Source organism: Eublepharis macularius, chromosome 6 (genome assembly GCF_028583425.1).
Source record: "Eublepharis macularius isolate TG4126 chromosome 6, MPM_Emac_v1.0, whole genome shotgun sequence".
In the NCBI taxonomy this organism is placed as follows: Eukaryota; Metazoa; Chordata; class Lepidosauria; order Squamata; family Eublepharidae; genus Eublepharis; species Eublepharis macularius.
Window position 1 is genome coordinate 94,404,785 of NC_072795.1, and position 24,163 is coordinate 94,428,947.

The 24,163-nt window shown below is 45.2% G+C and overlaps 1 protein-coding gene across 6 annotated transcripts in view; it reads left to right on the forward strand.

The window, feature by feature from the left end:
- The window catches only part of MGMT (O-6-methylguanine-DNA methyltransferase), a 332,117-nt gene that overhangs the window by 203,081 nt on the left and 104,873 nt on the right, over nt 1-24,163 (forward strand). The window lies entirely within an intron of this gene.

Consider the following 24,163-nt stretch of genomic DNA (forward strand, 5'->3'; position numbering starts at 1 on the left):
TATCTCCGCCTTCAGAACCTTTAGGAGAGAGAAGTGCTAGGAAGAAAGAACTTGAAGGAGAATGTGCTGTCTTTTCAGCTTTTAAGCATAACTGTGCCTTTTGTAAAATCAATTAAAACTTAATGGCTGTGAAACATCATTACCATGGTAGATTTTTGTGTTGTTTCAACTATGTATTGGGGAAAGTTAATGCATGGTTGTGACATCATCAGAAAGTAATCACCTGTGTAATTGGAAAGTTTTGTGCGCCTTTGTGGGAATTGCTAGCTGCGAAACCTTGTGATTTGGTATATCAGTATATCTCACCTGGTGTTATATAAGATCCAAGTATTGAAAGCCAAGATCCTTACTGCTGAAATGTACTTACTGCTCTTTATAGGACTTAATTGACAAATACTTCCCAAGGAACATTAGTGTTAAAAATTTTAATCCAGTGACTACATTGTATATTCTATGGCTTGTAGTCAAAATGCATAAGAGGTTAAATGTTTCATACTATTTATGTATTCAAATGTAAATTTTAGTAACATGTTCTTCAGTGACATGTGGAGTTTTACAAAGAACGCAAGAATGTAATCTTTCTTGTCTGTGAAATGTACACCTTGACAATTTTTAAAAATTACTTACATATTTATTAATAATAATAATAACAACAGTGTGCTTATGTAACGCTTTTCTAAACAGATTAGTGCCCACTCAGAGTGGTCAACATAGTCAGTGTTGTTATTATCCCCACAATACAACTGGGAAAATGGGGCTGCAAGGAATAACTTACCCAGGACCACCTGCTGGTGGGATTTGAACCAGCAGAATGCTGATTCACAACCCAACCACTTAACCACGATGCTACAGCATATGCATGCTAACGGATTTTTCTAAGATATTTAAGTGTGTACACAGTGAGGAGGAGGAGAAAGAGACAGCATACAGCACTAATGGAAAAAAATTGAATTCTTAATTTGAAAAATAAATGCTGGACTTAAAAATCATTAATATGATTTATTTTGTCATTAACCTCGTTGTCCTTATTAGCACTAAAAGGATAGCTTTAAAATGAAATAGAAAAGGCCTTCAAGAGGATACTATATCTGTATAGTGATGATTTCTTAATCCTGCATATATACTACAAGAAATTTCTCACTGACATTGATCAGACTTGAAATTCCATACTTTTTTTTAATTCAGTCCATTATTGACAGTAATATATTTTAACTCAAAAATGTGTTCATTCAGTGCATATTGACTTGGCTTGTTAAAATTTTCACAGTACACGCTAACATCGGATTTTCTGTCACAGTGACTTAAGATGTGGGGACAGCAATGAATGATTCCTGCCACTCAATGAACTTTAACTGGAACCCTGTTTGAATGGTAATAATCTGCTCTTGTAATTGCTGTGGAAAAGGAAAAACCTCTAGAGATTTTACATCTAATCATTTATTTATAAATCTGTAGATAGCAGTCTGTAAAATGCACATTGGGGGTCAACTTTGTGCTGAAAACCGTTGCTTGGTGTTTACATTTCACAGTATTCTTCTTCTTCTTCTTCTTTTACAGCAGTTGCTGTCTTATATGATCAGTAAAGCACTGTGGTTCAGTAGAAGGGCAGGAGCTGTGCATATCATTGCATTGGCCCAACTGTTTCACTACCAATACCTTGGTAAAGGCTGGCTCCCCATTGCATTTGCTGAAATGTGCATGTTTTTCCATCTCATTAATTCTGTCCACATACTATTAATTTTTACCTAATAATGAACATCTTGGTGTTAGTGACAGCTATCTAAACTACCATAGTGTTCAATAAGATGAATGGGTAAATGTTTTTGTGTAAGTTTGCATTATCATTGAAATATAAATATAAATCAAGTCATGATGACATGGAAAGTTAAAAAAAAGTTTTCTAAGTCACCTGCCACATGAACAATTGTAAGGTTGTCACTATGTGACAGTTGGCTTATCCTCTCTTGCCCCATTAGGGTTGCCTGGTCACAGTGCTGTGGTAAGAGTAGGATTTTGCTGTCAGGATTTGTCTCCATGGCTCTTATTTATTTATTTATTTGATTAATTAGACTTATAGTCAGCTTATCCCACAAGCAGGCTCAGAGCGGATTACAGTCACAATTTTTTGTCTGCCTACTACTTTTCTGCTAACAGTGCACAACCACAAATTAATTTGTTTGTTTAAAATATTTATGAGAGCTGCTGTAGTTTAGTGGTTAAGTGGCTGAGCTCCGAGCCAGCATTCTGCTGTTTCAACTCCCTCTATTGCCATATATTCTGCAGGTGGCCTTGGGTAAGCCACTCTTCTCAGCCCAGTTCCCCAACTGTATTGTGGGGATAATAATACCACTGACTGTGTTAACTGTCCTGAACATGGCACTCATCTGTCCAAAAGAGTGGCATATAAGTACGTGGTGGTGGTGGTGGCGGTGGTTAGCTGCCTTTCCTCCAAAGATGTTCAAGGCAGCTTACAAAGTAAAATATAAACAGCATCAAAGATCAACAGTAAAAACAGTTAAAACACAGTTACAATCCAACCCACATTAAAAGCTGTCCAAAATAAAACTATCTTCAGCTGTCTCCTGAAGCTAGAGAGTGAGAGTACCTCCATGGGAGATTGTTCCACAGTTGTGAGACTGCCACCGAAAAGGCACTCTTCCATGTACCCACCAGCCGAATTTCTTTGGTTGATGGGACAGTCAGGAGGGCCTCTCCCTATGATCTTAACTCCTAGGCATGAACATATTAGAGAAGATGGTCATTCAGATGACCTGATTCCAAGCCACGAAGGGCTTTAAACGATAGAACCAGCACTTTGAGAGCGGATCAGTAGCCAGTGTAGTTGCTGTAATATCAAGGTCACGTGTTCCCAACAGCTGGCCCCAACAAGCAGCCTATCTGGAGCATTCTACACTAGCTGTAACTTCCAAACACTCATCAAGAGTAGCATATTGGTGGCACTGCAGCCCAATCCTCCTGATGATCTCTCCCAGTGACTTCATGTAAATATTAAATAACATGGAGGATAAAACTGAGTCCTGTGGGATTCTGTAGGTCAATGACCATGGAGTAGAGGCAAGAGTCCTCCAGTACTACATTCTGAGACCAATGATCCATAACATGGTACCCCTTATTCCCAAGGTTGAAAAGCAATTCAGAAAGAACCCATGGTTCATAGTATTGAAGGCCTCTGAGCGATCTGGCAGGACTTAGCAGGGCCACACACCCCCTGGCTAGTTCTCAGTAGTGGTCATCAACCAATGCAGTCTCAGTTCCAAATCCCAGCTGAAGCCAGCTTGAAATGGATCCAGAATTTGTAGTATTGTCATTTCCCCACACTTGTTGATTTGCTGTTTGCTCCATTGGAGAAACTGTTTAGGTTGTTCACTCCAGTGGTGCAAACAACAGCTCAAGGGGACCATTTAAAGTTAGGAAAGGTTGGGAGAGTAAAGACTGATCTACTTCTCTGACACAACAGGCCTAATCCAAATTTTGGGCCTGAGCTGCTAGTAGTTAGAAAAGAAAGGAAAAGAAACTTGAGAGCACCAGCCACGCAACTTCCAGAGTCTTATGTAGTTTGGATCTTAAATCTGGTCATGCTGTATCTTACTTTGTGAAGTTTTAATACTCAACAAAATTGACAACATCCCCTTCCCTCATAGAAGCAGGAGTACAAACTGTATTGTTCTGTGAGCAACTGAACATTCCAAGTTATCACACAGCCCATTAATGTTGAAAGCTTTCTTTCTGCAGGCTCAGTACAATTTGGTAATTTTCTGTTAGAGAATGAATTAACAGCAGTACTTTAATAATAAATATGCACATACAAGGGACAACCATGAACACACTTTCCCTTGAAATTTCAGTCACAGCTGATTGAAGGCTGAAGAGACAAGACATGCAAACTTAAAATGTATCTTGTCTCATGCTAGGAGCTTGGTTAGAAAATTCAAATAAAGCTGCAGGTTAACAGATCTTCCACATAATTTTATGTACTTTGGCTATAAAGATGGATGAAAAAAATAAACTGATTATATAGTTGTTTAGTAAAGGAGTGGACTTTCTTCACTACATCCTTGTTCAGTTATGAAATTGTGGGAGTTCGGAGAGGATTTACTGGATGCGTTAGCCACCCACCTGTATTTGCAAGAAGCATTTTAGAAGGATAAAAGCAACAAAGGTGGGGTGGGAGTAGCTGGAGGCATTGGCTATCACAGTTCACTAGTTTTTATCTGAGTAAATGCAGTACAAGGGGAGGAAAGAGAGTTGTGAGAACTCTGTGAATATAGTTTCAGGTGGGTAGCCATTTCGATCTGGAGTAGAAGAGTAAGTTTTGAGTCCACTGACACCTTAAAGACCAACAAGATATAAGATAGAAGCTTCAAGAGTCAAGCTCCCTCTGAACAATATCTAATAAAGGGAGCTTGACTCTGGAAAGCTTACACCTTGGAAATCTTGTTGGGTTTTAATGTTCTGTTGGACTGGACTCTTGAGAATTCTATTTGTCTTAAACACTTACTTTGAAACTGGGCAATTAGGTGGGGATATGTGACAAAAGCACAAACTAAAAGAGCAAAAAGTGTTGTACTTTCTTGCTCTGATGCCTTGACAGCCATACAGATGCGTCATCTATATGAAATATGTTTGTGGGGCAAATAAATAGAAACTGGTTGGGATGGTAAGGGCAGGAAGTTGACAAAGGAGGATCTAAATCAAAAGTCCATTTTATGTATCACCACTAGTTGGGTCAAGTTCACGTCAATAAGAAAGGAACCAGTTTTCTACATACCTGTTAAGTTAGCCAGAGGAGTCTTTAAAATGTCCATCACAGCAGCTACCATAACTGAAGAGGCCATTAAGAAGTACAATTGCCTGCTACTGGTCTATAGACAACAAATTAGGCCCAACATGATCACTGATGTATAGGCTGGATACCTCAAATATTTACTGGAGGGGTACTTTATCCCTGCCTCTAATTTTCTCACCACACCTACTGCTTCATGCTTTATTGTGTCTCCTGTTTTTCTTCTCCCTGCAGTGAAGGACAGACAGCAACTGCATGTATATTTGTTGTATCAGACTGTATTGTATTTTTGAGCTACACTCTTGTCTTCAAAGACAAATAGCTTCTCACATCTGCAATTAGTATCTTATTGGCACCGTTTTCATATACTATATCTAATTGAAAATGGCAGTGGAGGCTGTCTTACAGTCTTAACAAGATAAGGAGGTAGGTTGCAGATGCACTCTAGAGGTTCTGGCTTGTTTCTTGGCAGTGTAGGGTAGATTTTTCTGAATTGCGTAAACTAATAAAATTGGTTAGTCTTAAAGGTGCTACTGGACTCTTTTTGATTTTGCTACTACAGACTAACACGGCTAACTCCTCTGGATAATTGGCAGTGAATATTCATATCTTACAGGCACGTTAAGAAAGATAAGCTGAAAGGTGCTAAAAACAAGAATGACTTTGAGATATTTGTTTCCAATACCAATTTTTCAAAATAAGTAAATCAGTCTTGGAATTTCAGCAAAGTACATGTTTTTAAAATCTTGTTTTGGGCTTGCTGGTACCAGTTGCTTGAGGGTTAAGTTTGATGTCATTTAGGCCATGATTGTTTCATAATAAACATTAAATACATAATGGAAAAGTGGTCAGCAAAAACCATGAATCAGCAAGGACAGAGGAACAGTTTAACAAGGTATGCTTAACTATGGGCTGAAGTGAACATGGTGCTAATATTTAGTTATAGTTGTGTGTCATGAGGAAAAAGAATGAATATCTTAACAGGCTATTATGAAGTGTTGCTTACATTTATCTAAAAAGACCACCTCCTTCCCATCTCCCTCTGAGAATCCTCAAACAAGTGTATGCTTTTCTAGCATCCTGGAATTCCCAGCAGAGATCAGTGTTCTGGTACTAACCTTTGCCTGCTTGGACAGAGATATGTCTGCTAGCTAGTAAAAAGGAGTACTTCTATCAGCTCTCTGTATATAAAGAAGCAAGTTCCAATCTAGTCCAGTGTTTTATATATTTTTGTTCTGCATCCTACTATATAAAGATTAACCGTGTTCCTGACAACTCTTTTCCTACCCTGGTGCACTTCCAGAGGGCGCTGCTATGGAAGGAAGCCCAGACAAGGCAGCCTGTCCCTCCGGAGAACACACTGCGGTGGGAAGCCCAGGCCAGCATCAGACATGGAGCAGGCAGCAATGCCTGCCCCTCACCTTCACCCAGCTGAGATCAGGAGCAGTGTTTGCTGTTTGGGGATCAGTAGCGGAGCAGTTGGCAATGCCTGCCCCCAGACTACACCAAGCTAGGAGCAGGAGCGGAGCAAGTGGCAATGCCCACCCGCACCTTCACCCAGCTGGGATCAGAAGCAGAGCAGGTGGCAGTGCCTGCACCCCCCCCCTCACCCAGCTGGGATCAGAAGCAGATCAGGTGGCAATGCCAGCCTGCCGCCTTCACCCAGCTGGGTGAAGGCATGGAGCAGGTGGCGATGCCCACCCTCTGCCTTCACCCAGTTGGGATCAGCGCAGAGAGGGAGAAATGCCCACCCCCCGCCTTCACCCAGCTGTGATCAGGAGTGAAGCAGGTGGCAATGCCCAGCTCTGCCATCACCCAGCTGGGATCAGGAACTAAGCATATGGCAATGCCTGCCCCTTCCTTTACCCAGCTTGGATCAAGAGTGGAGCAGGAGGCAATGCCTGCCCCCGCCTTTACCCAGCTGGGAATCAGGTGCGGAGCAGGCAGCAATACCCACCCCCTTCATGTGGCCAGAATTAGGTGCACAGCAGGAGGCAATGCCCGCACTCCTTCACCTGGCTGGGATCAGTAGCAGAGCAGGAGGCAATGCCCAGCCCTCCTTTACCTGGCCAGGATCAGGAATGGTGCAGATAGCAATGTCTGCCCCCCACCTTCACCCAGCCAGGATCAGTCACAGAGAAGGAGACAATGCCTGCCTGCCCGCCCTCCCCTTTCTAGAGCCGATTGTATTTTCCCCCACAATGGGCTTTGTTACTAGTCTCTAATAAAAATTGTAGTTTTCTTCCTCACCCATATTTGGCTTTGCATGTTAAGCTTAACTATTCAGTTCGCTTCTTTCTGTCTCTTTGGATTTATAAAGCAACTTAATATGAGAGTACACGTGGGGATTTGCAAGAATTTGTGGGGGGCATCTCATTTCCACCTGTATCCCCATCACCACTCTTTCCCTCCCCTGGCAGCTCCATAGCTTCTCCCCTTTTCCTATTTCTTTCTCTGCTTCCCACAAACCAGCTACATAACCTTTATGTGACCCCCATTTCTTTTGCTTTTCCTCCTCTCCCCAAGCACCCTCTCCCTGGAAGAAGTCTAGCCAAGTTATGCAGTAGCCAGCAGTGCCAGGCCTGTCCCAGTTGTACAGTGGTAACTGTGTATAGGTAGTGAATCTCTAGTGGTTGCTGCAAGGCCTGTTTCAAGCGATTCATCCTCCAGCAGGAGACATGACAATAGAGGGCAATGGGACCTTTTCCAGGACTGTTTTACCTTCAGTATACCCCTCAAGGATATCTATTATTGTGGTTTCCTAGCAATCTTCAAAATAGCCAGAGAGAGCTCCTCAGTTTTCTTTTCTGAAAGCTAGATGTGTTGTAGAGAAATTCTCCCAGCTGTCCATAAATCTATTCTGCAGATCCATCGATCATATCCTTATAGACCATTTTGACTCAGTTGCACTGATTGATACAGACAGGATCCTAGCATCTGTAGAGGCCACTAATTGTGCACTGGATCCTTGACCATCTTAGTTTTTAAAATCATGTAAACAGGCATAAATGAGCCCTTAATGTCTACCATAAATCAGTCACTAACTTAAGGCACGTTCCCCAGCCACCAAAAGAAGCAGTTATCTTCCTGCTACTTAACTAGCCACATCATTTTTGTCTATGGACTTTTTGTCATCATCCTATATCTAATCTGGGGAAAGTGTTTGAGAGAGCAGTAGCAGTCCAACTGCAGGTCTTCTTGGATAACTCTGGCGTCCTGGATAGACATGGGCACGATCTGAATTACGATTTCAAAAAGTCCCCAATTTTGGCGTTTGCTCCATCGTGACTCAGCTAATCGGTTCTGTCCACGGCAACCGATCCAGCAGTCGGGAGTTTGCTTTTTCGGGACTTGATCGGATATATCGGTTTCTGTTCGGAATTGCAGACAGTCTGGCACTAGTAATTAATTCCCGGGGCAACGGAGTCATGGGGGGAATGAGTTGTCTTTGCCCTCCTTCTGTCGCCCTCGAAACACGAATGGAAGCCCAGCTTTCCTTGATTAGCAGGCTTCCTTCCAACCACGGAGCAGCAACCCAGGGGAGGGAGGAGGAAGGGGGTGGGCACAAAGGAAAGGCAAAAGGCAGTGCGGGAGGCTGGGAGGCCGCCTGTGCCGTTCGCCTTTCCCCAGGACAAGGGGCGTGTGGGCAATCCAGCCGCCCCTTGTCCGGGGGAAAGGCAAAAGGCAGCGTGGGAGGCCACCCGCGCCGTTCGTCTTTCCCCAGGACAAGGGGGGAGGTACTAAAACAAATGACAGGATTGCCCATTGAAAATAATGGGAGACTTGAATGCCCGTTGGAAATAATGGGAACCTGGAATGCCTATTGACTTGCATGGGCTCCATTGAAACACATTAGAGCAAAAAAAGGTGCAAAGAAAATGTGGAATGGATTTTGAAGGAAACTCTCTGGGCCCAGATAGACTGTTCTGGGACTGGATTGACAGGCCCCTGAGTGCAATGACGGCCCCTGGGTGTGGTAGAAGGGTCTGGGACTGGAATGACAGGCCCCACGCTGGAATGACGGCCCCTGGGTCTGTCAGAAGGGCTCTGAGACTGGAATGATGGTCCCTGGGTGACAGTCAGGGGCCTGTCATTCCAGTCCCAGAGCCCTTCTGGCAGACCCAGGGGCCGTCATTCCAGGTAGGGGCCTGTCATTCCAGTCCCAGACCCCTTCTGTCACACTTAGGGGTCGTCATTCCTGTCGGGCCTGTCATTCCAGTCCCAGACCCTTTCTGTCACACTTAGGGGTCGTCATTCCAGTCAGGGGCCTGTCATTCCAGTCCCAGACCCCTTCTGTCACACTTAGGGGTTATCATTCCAGGTAGGGGCCTGTCATTCCAGTCCCAGACCCTTTCTGTCACACTTAGGGGTCGTCATTCCAGTCAGGGACCTGTCATTCCAGTCCCAAAGCCCAACTGAGACACCCAAGGGCCCTCATTCCAGGTAGGGGCCTGTCATTCCAGTCCCAGAGCCCTTCTGAGACACCCAGGGGCCGTCATTGCACTCAGGGGCCTGTCAGTCCAGTCCCAGAACAGTCTATCTGGGCCCAGAGAGTTTCCTTCAAAATCCATTCCACGTTTTCTTTGCACTTTTTTTTTTTTTTTGCTCTAATGTGTTTCAATGGAGCCCATGCAAGTCTATGGGCATTCCAGGTTCTCATTATTTCCAATGGGCATTCAAGCCTCTCCCATTATTTTCAATGGGCAATTCTGTCATTTGTTGTAGTACATCCCACAAGGGGCGCGTAGGCAAGCCAGCCGCCCCTTGTCCTGGGGAAAGGCAAAAGGCAGCTCAGGAGGCTGGGAGGCCGCCTGCGCCATTTGCCTTTCCCCAGGACAAGGGACGCGCGGGCAAGCTGGCCGCCCCTTGTCTTGCAGGGCAGGTGAACGGCGCGGGCAGCTTCCGAGCCACTCGCGCTGCTGCCAGCTCTGCAGCGCACCGGGACAGCGGGCTTGCTGCGTGGGCGGGAGCAACTCAGGAGCACACGCGCAACAGCCTGACTACGGTTGCTCTGGGCGTTGGCCTCCCCGATTTCCGATTTTGGATCCGATTTTGGACCGGAAACAAGACTTGATCGGTTAGAATCGGGTACCTGCGTTCGGCGGCGCCGCGGAATCACGATCAGCTAAATCAGGATTATTTTTTGGATCGTGCCCATGTCTAGTTCTGGATCCTTTTCAGTCTGGTTTCAGGCTGGGCTTTGGGACAAAGATGGCTCTGGTGGATAAACTCCATATGAATGCAGACATCACCAGCCTTCTTTGTTGCTCCTCCTGGATCTATCTGCAACCTTTGACACAGTAGATCATGCCATTTTGTTGTGGCATGGGGTGGCAGAAGTAGGTATTTGGGGATCTACCTTGGTCCGGTTGAGATTGTTCTTCATGGGATGATCTCGAGACCAGCTATCTTCAGGGTGGAAGTTGTCTTGAGAGGTTGCACAGGACGTAATCTTATCCCCCATGTTATTCAATCTATATGTAAATACTTTAGGATAAATAATTTGTAGCTATGGAATTGGATGTCATTAATACACTGATGATACCCAGGTTTATATGTCATTATCCAGATCCCCTGGGGAAACAGTTGTGGTTTGAAGCCTGACATCTGTGGTCAGTTGGCTGAAAGCAAACAAATTGAAACTGAATCCAGACAAGACGGAAGTGCTGCTAGTTGGCAAGACAGAGATCTTGAAGGACAATGTGCTCCCCACTTTCTATGGGGTTCAGCTGAGAGCCTGAGGGTTATACTGGATCCAGCATCGATGCTAGAAAAGCAAGTTAATGCAGTTGCAAAATATGCCTTTCAAAAACTCAATATAGCTTAGAAAATAACCCCTACATTGACACGGCTGACATGGCCCCCTGGATCCCTGGCAGTTACATCGAGACTTTCTCTACATAGGTCTCCCCTCAAAGTTAACTTGGAGACTTCAGTTGGTGCAGAATGCTACAGTTTGATTATCATCAGTAGCTAGACAGAACATGTATATTATTCCCCTTCTGCACTCATTCCATTAACTGCTCATCATTTACCGAGCTTGTTTCAAAGTTTTGGCTATCACATACAAATGGTCTCAGTCCTTCGTATCTGCAACCCTGCCTCTCTCCCTATGCTGCACCATGACAGCTTCTCTCATCTGAACAGGGCTTTCATTAGTTTCCACCCTGCAAATGGGCTAAATCAACAGCTGTCCGTACATGCACTTCTCTGTGGCAGTCCCCACCTTGTGGAATGTCTTGCCTGAAGAGATCAGGAAAGCTTCCATTCTCCTGTCTTTGTGCAAACAATGCAAAACCAAATTAACCTGGTGGGCTTTCTTACACAAGTAACAGGGCTGTGTTGTAAGGAAATTGTTAACGAGATGTACTAATGAAGGTATAGGGACTATAAACTATATTATTGTGCACTGTTAGTGTTGTTTATTATGTCATGTCAAATTTCTTATGGTTTGTTTCAACATTGTTTCAAGTCAGTATCAGATTTCAACTTGTTTTCAAATTGTTCTGTAATCTATAACTTATAGTATTGTTTATTGAATGTCTCAGCTGTTGATTGTATTGAATTACTCTGTGTAATCCATCTTGAGTCGCAGTGAGAAAGATGGATTATAAATAATGTAATTTTTTTTTTAAATCCTCTATGACCCCATTTGAAATGAGATATATTAATTGTAACAAGAGAGGGTAGGGTCTGGCATGGGAGTAAAGCACACGCGTTGTATTCTCAGGATCCATCTGTAACATCTCCAGTTACAAAGGTCCTCAGATAGCAAGTACTGGGAAAGATCTTTCTCTGCCTGAGACTGCAATACAAAGTCACCTGAACCTAGTGGAAAGTAGTCTGTCTGTTATCACAGACATTTTGATTAAAGATTTTATTATAGTTACTTGTGGGAAAATACAATCACTGTATGACACTCCAACTACACATATTAAAATCAATGGGCTAATGTCTGAAAAAAAATAATTTCATGGGGCACAAGACAAGGTTGCCCAATTTCACCACTACTGTTCACAATCTCAATCAAACCCCTAGCATAATATATCAGAGAATGCCAGCATATCAAAGGAATAGGCATAGGGGGGAAAGAATATAAAATGTCTTAATTTGTAGAGGATATGGTTTTGTTTGTCAGACCCAACAACATCTCTCAAAACCCTAGAAGAAGCCAACAGAAAATTTGCTAGAGTATCAGGTAGAGATGGGCACGAACAGCAATACGAACAAAAAAAAGCCACGAACAGCCCAATCTGCTGTTCACGAACAAGCTGTTCGTGAGGCCCCATTCTAAACAAACAGGTGGTTGTTGCAAGAAAGCGAATCAAACATTTCTGAAGAAAATTGGAAAGAAATCTGGCAATCGTATAGCTTCACAACTAAAATACTTAACATAAAAATGCAATTGGTGAAGCTGTTAACACACTGGTATATCAACCAATCAAGACTTTTAATTGCATAATAGCATAAAGGATAGGCTAATACAAATTGCAGGATTATTACAATAAAAGGACAAAAACATGTACAGATAAAATTCAACTATAACATCAAATCATCACTGTGTCTTATTTTAACAAATCTTAATGGCATATTGGAGAAACAAAGCAACCTTCTTGGTTGTACCAGGAAAGATGTCTTTCAGGATATATTGGGCTTTCAAGTGATCAGACAGACCCATCTTATTTCCAAGAATAGGGTCAAGATACTAAAAAAGGAATATTTGCGTAAAAGCAACAATAAAAGAGAAGATGTGGGACTATTTCAATACATTTTAACTTACGCAGACAGAGTCTAGCAGAGTAGGCTACCTTTTTGAAATCTGCCATATAAGACTGCTGAAGACATGACATTGAATCTAGCCAGAGAAAAGGCTCCACGCTGTTGGGGGGTTTGCAAATAATAAAAGTATGGAGCCATGTGTCCTATTTTAAATTAAATCCCTAACCTCAAGGGAGAGCAAGTTCTGTTAGCAGCGTTATAAAGGTTTTGTAGTTCAATTTCCAGAACTCTGTATTTGATCATTCTAAAAGCCTCTACTTGCAAAAGCATAGATAGTGAGTTAAAGGATAGGCCAATGGCACTGCTGAGCTTTTTCTCAGTGCAGGCTAGCCAATTAGAAGATCTGGATTCCACAAGCATGTGGAAAATAAAGTCTATGGGGGTCAGGATTATAGTGTATTGGCAGCCAGTACTTGATGGTTAAAAGCCATGCCCTAGTGCACCTATTAAGATGCACCATGTAAATCCAATAATCTCACCCAATTGCTGGAAACAGTGTGGTGAAAGGGGAATTTATATACATTGTTGGTGAGATTGTAAACATATCCACAACTTCTGGGAATCCATTACAAGAAATATAAAACTTATTACAGGCTATGATGTACTCATAACCCCTGAAATGATATTACTAAATCTCTGGAAAGACCAATCTGTACCACAGATTATAAAAATCTCATACTAATGCTAAAAATCTCATACAATAGCTAAATCCGTAATCGCCTCTATGTGAAATCAAAAAAGCCCACCAAAAATATCAAATTGATATAACCGTACATGGGATGATTTCATAATGGAAAAATTAACAGATTGTATCTAGGATCCCTAAACAATACATCCTAACTATTCGAGCAATGGTTCCCAGTTTTGGAATTTCTTATGAACAACGAATATGTGAAACAAACAAATACAGAATGTTACTGTCATGCCAGGGCGGGTCGGTGGGGCGGAGGCAGTGCTGGCTGCCCCGTTGGTGGGTCCATCCCCTCAGCTTGCCCAGCGGCCACCCAGCTGGTGCCACTTTAAAGTCTCTCCTCCCCGGCCCTTGGAGCAACAAAGGGAGGGGAGCGAAGGTTCCTCCCGTAGGCCTCAGAATGGGTACCTTCCTTGGGCTAGGCACCGGGGGGGGGCGAGGTCTCCCTCAGGTCCCAGCTGAGCCTGCCCTTGACTTCAGGCACAGGTCTCAGCCCTCCACACACACACTCCTCATCGGCCAGGGCTGGATCCCTCTTTTATACCCTAGTCCCAGCCCAGCCCACCTTCCCACCTTCCCCCACCCAGGGTGATCCCCAACACCTGAGCCAGGTGCGGCCATAGCCGGTAGCTCCACTCCCGAAGCTGCCTCTGAGAGGCTCTGGCCTCTGTTCGCCCCCCTGGGCAGGCCGATACGGCGCCGGGCAAATCACCAGTGGCCGCCGGGTCCCAGAGGGCGGGCCTATCCAGGCCACACACTACTCAGCTCCCAGGGTGGCCACATGTCCCTTTGGCTGGGCGCAGCGGGCCAGCCTTTGGCGGCGGGGCCGCCTTTCCCGTGGCCGGTGTTGGCCAGCCCAGCTCTTCCGGCCGCCGGATCGCCCCCAGGCTGGCGGGTGCCCTCCACGACTCTGCGGCCGGTGGCCCCTTGCCCCGGCCTCCTGGCCGATCTCTGGCTCCTTTGGCGCACCGGCCCGGGCACACGCGTGCTCGTGACGCCAACCCACGGGCCGCCCTGCCGTTGCCGCGTATCTCCCACAGCCGGCTGGCCTGGGCAGCACAGAGCCTCGGCCGCCAGGTGAGTGCCCGCAGCAGCAAACGGGGCCCATACGGTGGGCTCAGGGCAGCTGCTTGTCCAGGGAGTGGCCCCGGGAGCCGGGGCCATCGCAGTACAGTTATAAATCATTAATATATTACTGTTGATATTTAAATATTTCTTTTTAACTTTACTATTATATTGTATACACTACTAAATGTAAATGATATCTATAATGCATTTTTAAGTTGTCTACCTTAGGCATTAAAGTTACAATTATTGTTTGTATGTTTATATTATAAAAACCTTTGGAAATAAATAAAAACTTTATTTTTTTAAAAAAAATTACTTGTTGGAATGAATATATTTTTGTAACGTATTACAAGTATTGAAATGTCCTGCTACCACTTTTGCCACAGAAGAGTAACAGGTCTTATTTTTTAACTTGCTCAAAATGCATCAGCTTTGTATGACTGATACTATGTAATTGCATTTTTGAAAATCATGTCCATCCTTTTGTTTTTAAAAACTAGTTGTTCTTGAATGCCGCTACAGTAAAACAACTACACTTCAAGAATGGGATTTCCCCCTATTATTCTTGCCAGTCATGTATATAATTCTGAACCAGGCCATAGAATCTGCAATAGATCTGCAAAAGGGAACTAGGGACTTTTGTAGAAACCTGAAAGAAGTCCCAGGTTTACTTATTTAATATGAAACATTTGTATACCACCCTTTCACTCAGTGTAGGGTCCTCAAGGTGGGAAACAATCAAAAACGTTAAAACCATATTTTAAAATACATATACACACATACTTATATAATAACATTATGCGTGTTTTAATTTTGTGTGTGTGTAATTAAAAGCAACAGTTAAACCAAGCACGTAAACATGAAGGTGGGCCGGTGAGGGAATGCCAAAGAAAACGTAACAGTTCATTGTCCATCTTCTGTGCAGTCCCACATGGGACTGCGCATGCGCAGGCCTGCCAAAGTTTTTCTAGCTAAGTCTGCTAGGGGGTACTCACCTTCCAGTGTGCATGAGCAAGACTTCCTGCTGAAACGGTACTGGGAGGCAGTGCCCCCGACCCTCCAGATCCTTTTTTGTCACCGGTTGAGAAGGTTCTGTTTTTTGATCTGCTCGTTCTAGATTGTAGTTGTCCAAAAAGTTTAGTGAGATCTCTCTAAATATAATAGCTGATACTGCATTATTTAAGAAATGCACTACTTGTGCGACAAAAATGACCAAAACTGACAGTCATTCTATTTGTCTGGAGTGCCTGGAGGAGGGACACAATGTCCAGGCCTGTGAGCATTGTAAAAGCTTCACCCCCAAGGCCAGGATGGAGAGAGCCAAGTGCCTTAAAGCCCTGCTTTGGGAACACGCCATGAAGGTTTCAGATGCACCGAAACTCCTTTCCCCTTCTGCGGGGACAGCGACTGCCCTGGCCCTTGAAAAGGCCAACCTGACACTTACCAAGTCAACCCGGATCCGTCATCCGTCCCGTCAGTTGACGCTGTCCTCGGATCTGTTTCAGAACCAGTCTTGACTTTGTGCACTGGAGTCGCATGTCCCATCGGAGGCAGCCCAGATCCACATTCCTTTCAAGTCTCCCGCGAGATGGGATCCATTGGCATCGAGTGCCCCTATGAAGAAGAAGAGTGGAATTGGATCTCAGAGAGCGTCATGAGACACTGAATTAGACGGTCTCAGAGTCGAGAAAATCTGCTTCCAGTGGTTCGGCTCTGAAGGAGCCAGCAACATGTTCGGATCCAAAGAGAGCTCAGAAGTCCTCGGATCTGAGTGGCCTGAATCCGAAGTGTTTGGATCCGAAGGGGTCGAGTCGCCCTGTGGAGCCTTCGAAGCCTTTACACAAGAAAGTCCAGACACATTGAGCCAGTCCCAGACAATAGACCGCGTACTCTGTCCTTACATTTGGCTTCTCCTTCTTACCATTCCTTTGCTGAAGAGGATGAGCTTCAGGGTTTTCTCTCAGATGAACCTTGGCAGTCCAAGTCAGACTTTCACCATCAATGCTCCCCCAGATCTGAGTTTCCCCGCTCAAGACTGTCCCACTACGGACTGTACCTGGGAGAACCCTACCAAACCCAGTCTATTGCTTCTGGTTTTCAGTCCTTTGAGGAGCACAGGGTCTCTAGATCACCCTACAGGATTCCAGAGTCGGCTATGGCTTACCACTTATGCAACAGGAGTAGGGAACAGAGCCCCAGCTCTGTGTTGGACCCGTCCCTTGATGAGGTTATCATCGGCTCCGGCCAGTGAGGACTACCTCATGTACACTGAACAGCTCCTTAGGATGGCCCATTCCATGGAGATTGAGGTGGTTGCTGTCGATCCTAAGGACAAGGATAAGATTTTACAACATATTTACTCTCGAAACCCCTCGACTGTTGCATTTCCTATCATCGAGGGATTTGTGGACATTATCAATAACATGTGTGAGAAGCCTGCTTCCACACAACCGACCTCCAAGAGATCTGAGGGTCTCTACTAGACACATGAGGACATCTGTACCTGCTTGTTCCAGCATCCTCCTCCTTTTTCCCTTGTGATGGCGGAGACACAGACATGCCATTGCCGGGGTTTACATCATACCCACTCTGACAAGGAGAGCTGGAAGCTGGAGGCACTGGGGAAGAACCTGTACTCTTCTGCTGCATTAAATTTCAACATTGCAAATTATACTGCTATCATGGAGGCTTACCTGATTTTTCTGTGGAGTCATCTGTCCACTTTCCTCGACAAGCTACCCCAGGACAAGAAGGTCCTAGCGAAGGTAATCCAGGAGGAGGTGCTGAAGTTGTCTAAACAGATCCATGCAGGTCACAATACCGCCGATACATCAGCAAGAGCATTGTCCTCGTTGGTGGTCCTCCAACGCCACACCTGGTTGCGCATGACTGTGCTGCCCCTGAAGACAAGAAATAAAATTGAAGACATTTCCTTCGAGGGTTCTACTCTGTTTTCCTTCAAGATGGATGATTACCTCTCGCAAAAGAGGAAGGACCGTCTCACAGCACGCTCCTACGGAGTACTCTCCAAGTACCCTCAAAATTAATGGTATCAGTACTGCCAGTAACGCTTGGGTCAGCACGCTTACCGAGGAAGGGCCAGATACCAGCCGTATCCTCAGTATAACTACCACCAGCAACAGCCCCAACAGGGACAGTTCCAGAGAAGGAGGCCCAATATCCATGGCAGAAAAAGTCAGCAATCCCCTTCCAATAAGGAGGCAGCAGGACAGAAACAATTCTGACTAGGGCCGGAGCAGTCTATCGTATTTGGAGACAGATTTGCAAGATTTTTCTCTGCCTGGGAGGATATAACCTCTGACAGATGGGTGTTACAAATAGTGCAGTTTGGTTATAAAGTTGAGTTTAAATGTTACCTGACTCAGACTCTCCCTAGTGTTGTGTTGTGCCCCTCTACACAGGGTTTAGAAGCAGAAATAGAAGAGCTGTAGGCCAAGGGACGATACAGCCTCGGGGAAACCACTTCTAGACTTTTACTCCAGTATGTTTTTAGTTGAGAAGAAAGATGGCGGTATGAGGCCTATTCTAGACCTTAGACAGCTTAATAAACATGTACAACAGGAAAAAATTAGGATGGTGACATTATATATGGTGATGCAGCTCCTCCCGCAGGATGCCTGGTTTGCTGTCTTAGATTTGAAAGACTCCTACTTTCATATTGCGATACACCCCTCACACAGGCAATTCTTGCGATTTATTTGTAATGACAGGATGTACCAATACTTGGTTCTACCCTTTGATCTATCGACGGCCCCTAGGGTATTTACCAAATGTATAACAGTCATAGTCGCCCATCTTAGGAAGCATGGTTGCTTCTTGTACCCTTACTTGGACGACTGGTTATTTACTGCCTTGTCTGCGGACACCCTGCCAGATTATGTTAAGTTAGTGGTTGACACCTGCAATAGATTGGGACTGATCATCAACTTTAAAAAATCTTCCCTAACCCCTTCTAGGAGGGTACAATTTATAGGGGCAGTACTAGATGGTACTGTGAATAAGGGTTTCCTTCCCTTAGATATGGCTAAACAGATAGGCTGCTTGGTAACATGCTTTCAGTGCTGCAAGTTTCAGTCCGCCTTGACTATACAGACTCTACTGGGTTTGATGGCGGCCACCACCTTTGTCACCCCTTTGGTTAGGTTGTGAATGCAGGAGGTACTGCAATTATAGTTTCTCTCTGTGCACAATTTTGGGACTCAGGATCTGAGCCAGAACTATTCTATCCCTAGGAGGGTGATTGGTTCCCTGTCCTGGTGGGCGGATGAGTCAAACTTACTTAGGGGTATAGAATTCCCCCCCCCCAGATTGATGTATCTATTTTCACTGATGCCTCCACATTAGGGTGGGAGGCACAGTGTGGGCACTTGAGTTTGCATGGGAGATGGTTGACTCACAGGGGCCAATTGCATATTAATGTGCTGGAATTACATGCCATTCGTTATGCCCTTATATCATTCTCAGATACTGTTCAAAACAAGAGGGTTCAGGTTCTAACTGACAACTGCCCGGCAATGTTCTACCTGAACAAGCAGGGGAGCACCACGTCCAGGACTCTGTGCAACAAAGCCAGAAGTATATGGGATTGGGCCATTGCCAGAGGTGTTTCTTTAGAAGCTGTTCACTTTCTAGGTACATTGAATGTGAAAGCAGACTTGTTGAGCTGACTGAGATAGGAGAACCACGAATGGTCCCTGATGAACGTGGACCTAGAGCCTGTGTTTGAACAATGGAGCTTTCAGGAGGTGGATCTCTTTGCGAATTCTCTGAGAGATGCTTTCCAGATAGTATGGTAGGGGCGTCTCTTCTATTCATTCCCTCCCTTTCCCTTACTTGCTCGAGTCGTAAGCAAGATCCAGATAGACAGGCCACATGTTATATTAATAACACCCTTCTGGCCCAGACAATGGAGATTCCAGCATGTGTTGAACCTGTCCAGAGGTTGATGTCATAGGTTTGGGCCACAACCAGATCTTCTCACTCACAATGGGGCATGGTTTCACGACCTACCCAGATTGAGGTTGACGGCGTGGCTCACAGAGGGTCAGGAACCCTTTCCGCTAGGGTAGCAGAGTGTCATGAGTCAGCCTCAGCCTCGACTGGCCACCTTACCTCTTGCCCCAGAGTCCTCCTCAGAGGACAAGCAGGAAGAGCCAGCAGGGGCTACACTAGAGCCAGAGCCAGCCATGGAAGAGCCAGCAAGATCTACTCTGGAGCCAGAGCCAGCCGTGACAGCTGCTGCTCCGAAGGAAGCAGGACCAGCCAGAAACTTCTGCAGAGGTTGTTGGAGACAAAGACTCCCCCAGAGCAAAAGAGAAACCTGGGCGCCCTGGGCCAGCTGAGAAGAGGAAAAATAAAGCAAAGACAGCTCTGTTGGAGAGGAGAAAAAGTGCTCGTTTGCAGGCACAGCACCGGCTGGGGCTATTAGTCAAAGAGACAACACCCGCTCCTCATTAGGATAGTGTAAGAGAGAGAAGCTGAAGAAGCCAAGTGTGGAAGCAACTCAGCTTGCCACTCCCTGTGACAAGAGCTCTGCACCTGGAAGCTCCTGCCCTGCCCTTGCCTTGCGCCCTGCTCTGCTTCTTGATTGATCAGACTCTGACCTCAGCCTGCCTTCCGACTTCCCTTCTGCCTGCTCTCCTCTCTGACTGACGTATTGGCTCTGACACTTGGCCTGACTTCTGGACTCTCGTTTGCTGGCTCCTTGACTATTGACTTCCTGGCAACTAACCTTGGGACCATCTGCAGTACCAGTGAGCCACCTGCCTGTCGTGGCCAGCCCTGAACACAACACAGAGGTTGTGCTTAATTCACGGAGACTGAATACTAGAAAGTTCTATGAGTTTAAATGGGGAAAGTTCATTCAATGGGTCTCTCTGAGGAATTTAGACCCATTTAACTGTCAGATATCAGACATTTTGGAATTCCTGTTGTCTCTCAAGGATGTGGGCCTTTCTTTTTTTATATATATAATTTTTTTTATTTTTCATAACTACAAAATACTACACAGCACTACACAAGACTATCACAAGGAAAGGGGAGAGGGAAGGGACAAAGGGGGGTGGAAAAAGAAAAAAGAAAAAAGGGGGGGGAATGAACTACAAACACTAAACACTACACTTCAATGTTTCCCTTCATACTGTCATAATACAAAAATAGCTCCATAGGATAATGATGGAGTGGTTAATCATACAGAGAATAAACATTTCAAATTCTGATTAAACTTTCCTCCCCCTTCTAGGTCCCGGACGCAGTTCTCTCTGTGCAACCGCTGTTGCGGTGCTCTCCTCCTCCTCCCCCCCCCCCCTCCGGCTCCTCCTTTTCTTCGTTCTCGGTGCAGCAGAGTTCTGGGTTTTTATTCTCAAAGTCCTTTAGTTGATCTTCTGATAATATCTTATAGGCCTGATCTTTATATCTGAACCATATTCCTTCCGGGAATAACCATTTGTACTTTATTCCATGGTCCCTCAGAAGAGCTGCAAACTTTTTATATTTAAAACGCCGTTTCCGGACTAGAAATGAAACGTCCTTCAAAATCTTGACTTTCAAACCCATAAAGTCCAAATCCGCATTGTATGAGTTATATAGGATGGTGTCCCGAATCTTTTTAAATGAAAAGTCAATAATGATCTCACGAGGCAACTGTCGCTTTGTTGCATATTTTGAAGAAGCCCGACGGACCTCCAAAATGGCGCTTTTAACCTCTTCTTTAGTCGTCCTCGCGGGTATCGCCAATAGTTCCGAGACCACCTCCCACAGATCCTCTTTTTCCTCCTCTTTCACGTTTTGGAGACGCAAAATTGTCTGCGTTCGTTCCATCTGTAGCCCGATCAGCTGGTTCTCAACCAGCTTCAGCTCCTTTTTTGTAGCCTTCACAAGTGACGCACTTTCCAGGGCAGACTTCTCTGCCCCCCCCCCCCGCTGCTGCCTTAATGGTTTTCACTTCGCTTTCAATTAAGCCCACCCTTTGATCAGTTTCATTCAGCTTGTCAACAAAGGGTTTTATGGCTTCCACCACCGCCCTGCGCACCAACTCTTCGAGCGACTCCCCCTTCAAGGTAGCCGAGATTGACTTACCGAGAGCGGGACTTTGCTTCTTTGCTGCCATTTGGGGGGGGGCGCCAACAAAATTCTGGAACTTAACGAAGGGGAAGAACGAGTCTTCTTCAGATCAACCTCTCCTTCACAAACGCTTGTAGAACAGAAGGGATTCGCTTGTTTACGGGCTTCCGCCTGTTTCTTTTATTTGCCGTTTCTCGTTGCCCGGCGGCACTCGAGGCGCCGCGCACATCTGCCGGCCCCCATAGGGACAAACGGGCAATTCCCCCCCCCCCCCCGCATTGATTCCGGGGAGTTCTTCCCGCCGCGTCCCGGACCCTGGCTCCCTCCCTGGGAGTCCTGGGGGCTAATCCTTGCGGATCAGCCGCCCGGTCAGGGTGCCCGGTCGTTTCCTCCCGGACCAGCCAAGAGGAGCGTCCGGCATGGCTGAGAAAACGAAACCGAATCGGATGTGGGCCTTTCTAATTCCTCTGTTAAAGTTTACCTTGCCACTATCTCGGCTTTTCACCCCAGGGTAGATGGGAGAACAGTTTTTTCTCATAGCATGTCAAAGTCTTTCCTTGGGGGTCTTCAGAATTTATTTCCCCCAGTTAAGGAAATAGTGCCTCAATGTTTGCTCCAGCTAGTCCTGTCACAGTTAATGTGACCTTCCTTTGAGCCACTAGCCGCCTGTGAGCTTGCTGACCTGTCTCAGAAGGTGGTGTTCCTAATAGCCATTACTTCCAGCAGGAGAGTGAGTGAGCTCACTGCCCTTCGTTCTGACCTCACCCCCTTTTGTAAGATTCATAGGGGTAAGGTTGTGTTGAGACCTGACCTTAAGTTCAGACCAAAGGTCTTGCCTGTTTTCTCCACTTTTTTCTTCATTTTCTTCAGGGATCATTTCGTAGAAAAAGAGCTGGAGGAACTCATTAGCATAATTCATTAGCATAACTCATTAGCATATGCCACGCCTCTTGCCATCACTGGAAGTGTGTCATTAGTATAACTGATTTGCATATACCACACCCCTTGACATCACCTGTCCTGGCTGTTTTGGGCCCAATCCTGGCCATTCAGGGCCAAAATTGGGCACAAAATGGAAAAAAGGGGCTGTAAATGGCCGAAAAGGGGCCCAAAATGGTCAGGATCAGGCTGCTGTTGAGTGGGAGAGTGATCCACCACCTGTCAGAGACCCGATCCGGGCTGTATCAGCCCCAATCCAGGCCAAAATGGGCCTGAAATGGCTGAGAGTCAGGTGGGCGGGGCCACCTGACATGTGACCTCTTTGGGGAACTGCTGGAACTGCGTTCCTGTGCGTTCCCCCTCGAAATGAGCCCTGATTTTCTTTTTACACCTAGTAATAGCCAGTTCTAATGTTTTAGAACTCTGAAATTGAGGTTCAGGTCACCTAATGATTGAGGCTGAGATACTTTACAGAATTACTATATCAAGGATGGCTTGGGGTTGGATCCTAGCAGGTTTTCTTCTAGTAAAAGGATGAGGATTTACTTTCAGTGAGAAAGGGAATTTGGCAGGATTGAATGGAAAACCTGGTAGGATCCAACCATTGATGTTGGTTGGACTCTGAGAAGTATGTGTTTTATGTGGCCCCTCCTAGTTACTGGAAAGGTAACATTGCCCAGAGTTTATGGTCCTGATGATGGAGAGTGCCATCAAGTCATAGCTGACTTATGGTGACACCTGGTCAGGTTTTCATGGCAAGAGACTAACAGAGGTGGTTTGCCATTGCCTGCCTCTGCCACCCTGGTCTACATTGAAGGTCTCCCATCCAGTTACTAACCAAGGCCGATTCTGCTTAGCTTCAAAAATCTGACAAGATCAGGCTTGCCTGGCCTATCTAGGTTGGGGAGTTTATTGTCCTAGTGAAATCTATATACTGTCCTCATGTTTTTGTTAGGTTCTGAGAAGCAACTCTAATGTTCATCTAGATACAGAACATACACTCATTCATAGTGTTTTAAATTTTTACTCTCTAGAATAGCATGTTACTCAGGAGGCATGTTTCCAGTTGGGAGGAGCTGTGGCTCACTGGTAGAGCATCTCCTTTACATGCAGCTACTCCCAAGTTCAATCCCTGGCACTTCCAGTCAAAAGTCATCAGGCAGAATGACGTAAAGACCTTGAGATCCTGGAAAGCCACCATATGAGTAGACTGTACTGACCTTGATGGACCGATGATTCGATTCAGTATAAGGAAGCTTCATGTGTTCACTGTGATGAAAGTCCTGCTTCATGAAGCCAAAATTCCCAGATTGTGGAGGAGGCTCATGAAAGCATGGCATCCCCAAGATGTCTTCCATAAATGAAAAGGCTGTTATTAGAGAAGTGACTCAACTTCCAGGTTCGTCATCTTTTTTTTAGGTAGAAGCGTAACCACTATGAAAATATTTGTGAATATCCTAAGGTCACAAAGTGAGCTTCCATGGTAGATGGTGGAAATTCAGACCTGGTTCTTCCAGATGGTAGTATGGCATTCTAAACATTCCATCACACAGGACAAGACCCAGGAAATAGTCTGAAAAATCAGAATTTAGTGGTGGCTACTTGGGACATCAACTTCTAGATTCGTTTCAAACTAGTTAATAATTCATATGCTGATAAAATATTCCCAGCAAAAGAAACATATCCTTTAGGCACATTTCAGACTCAAAGAAATAGTGGTAAGATATACAGTGTGCCTATACAATGTGGAACCAAATGGGATATAGTACCATGATCTGTGTAACACAATTTTTTGTGTG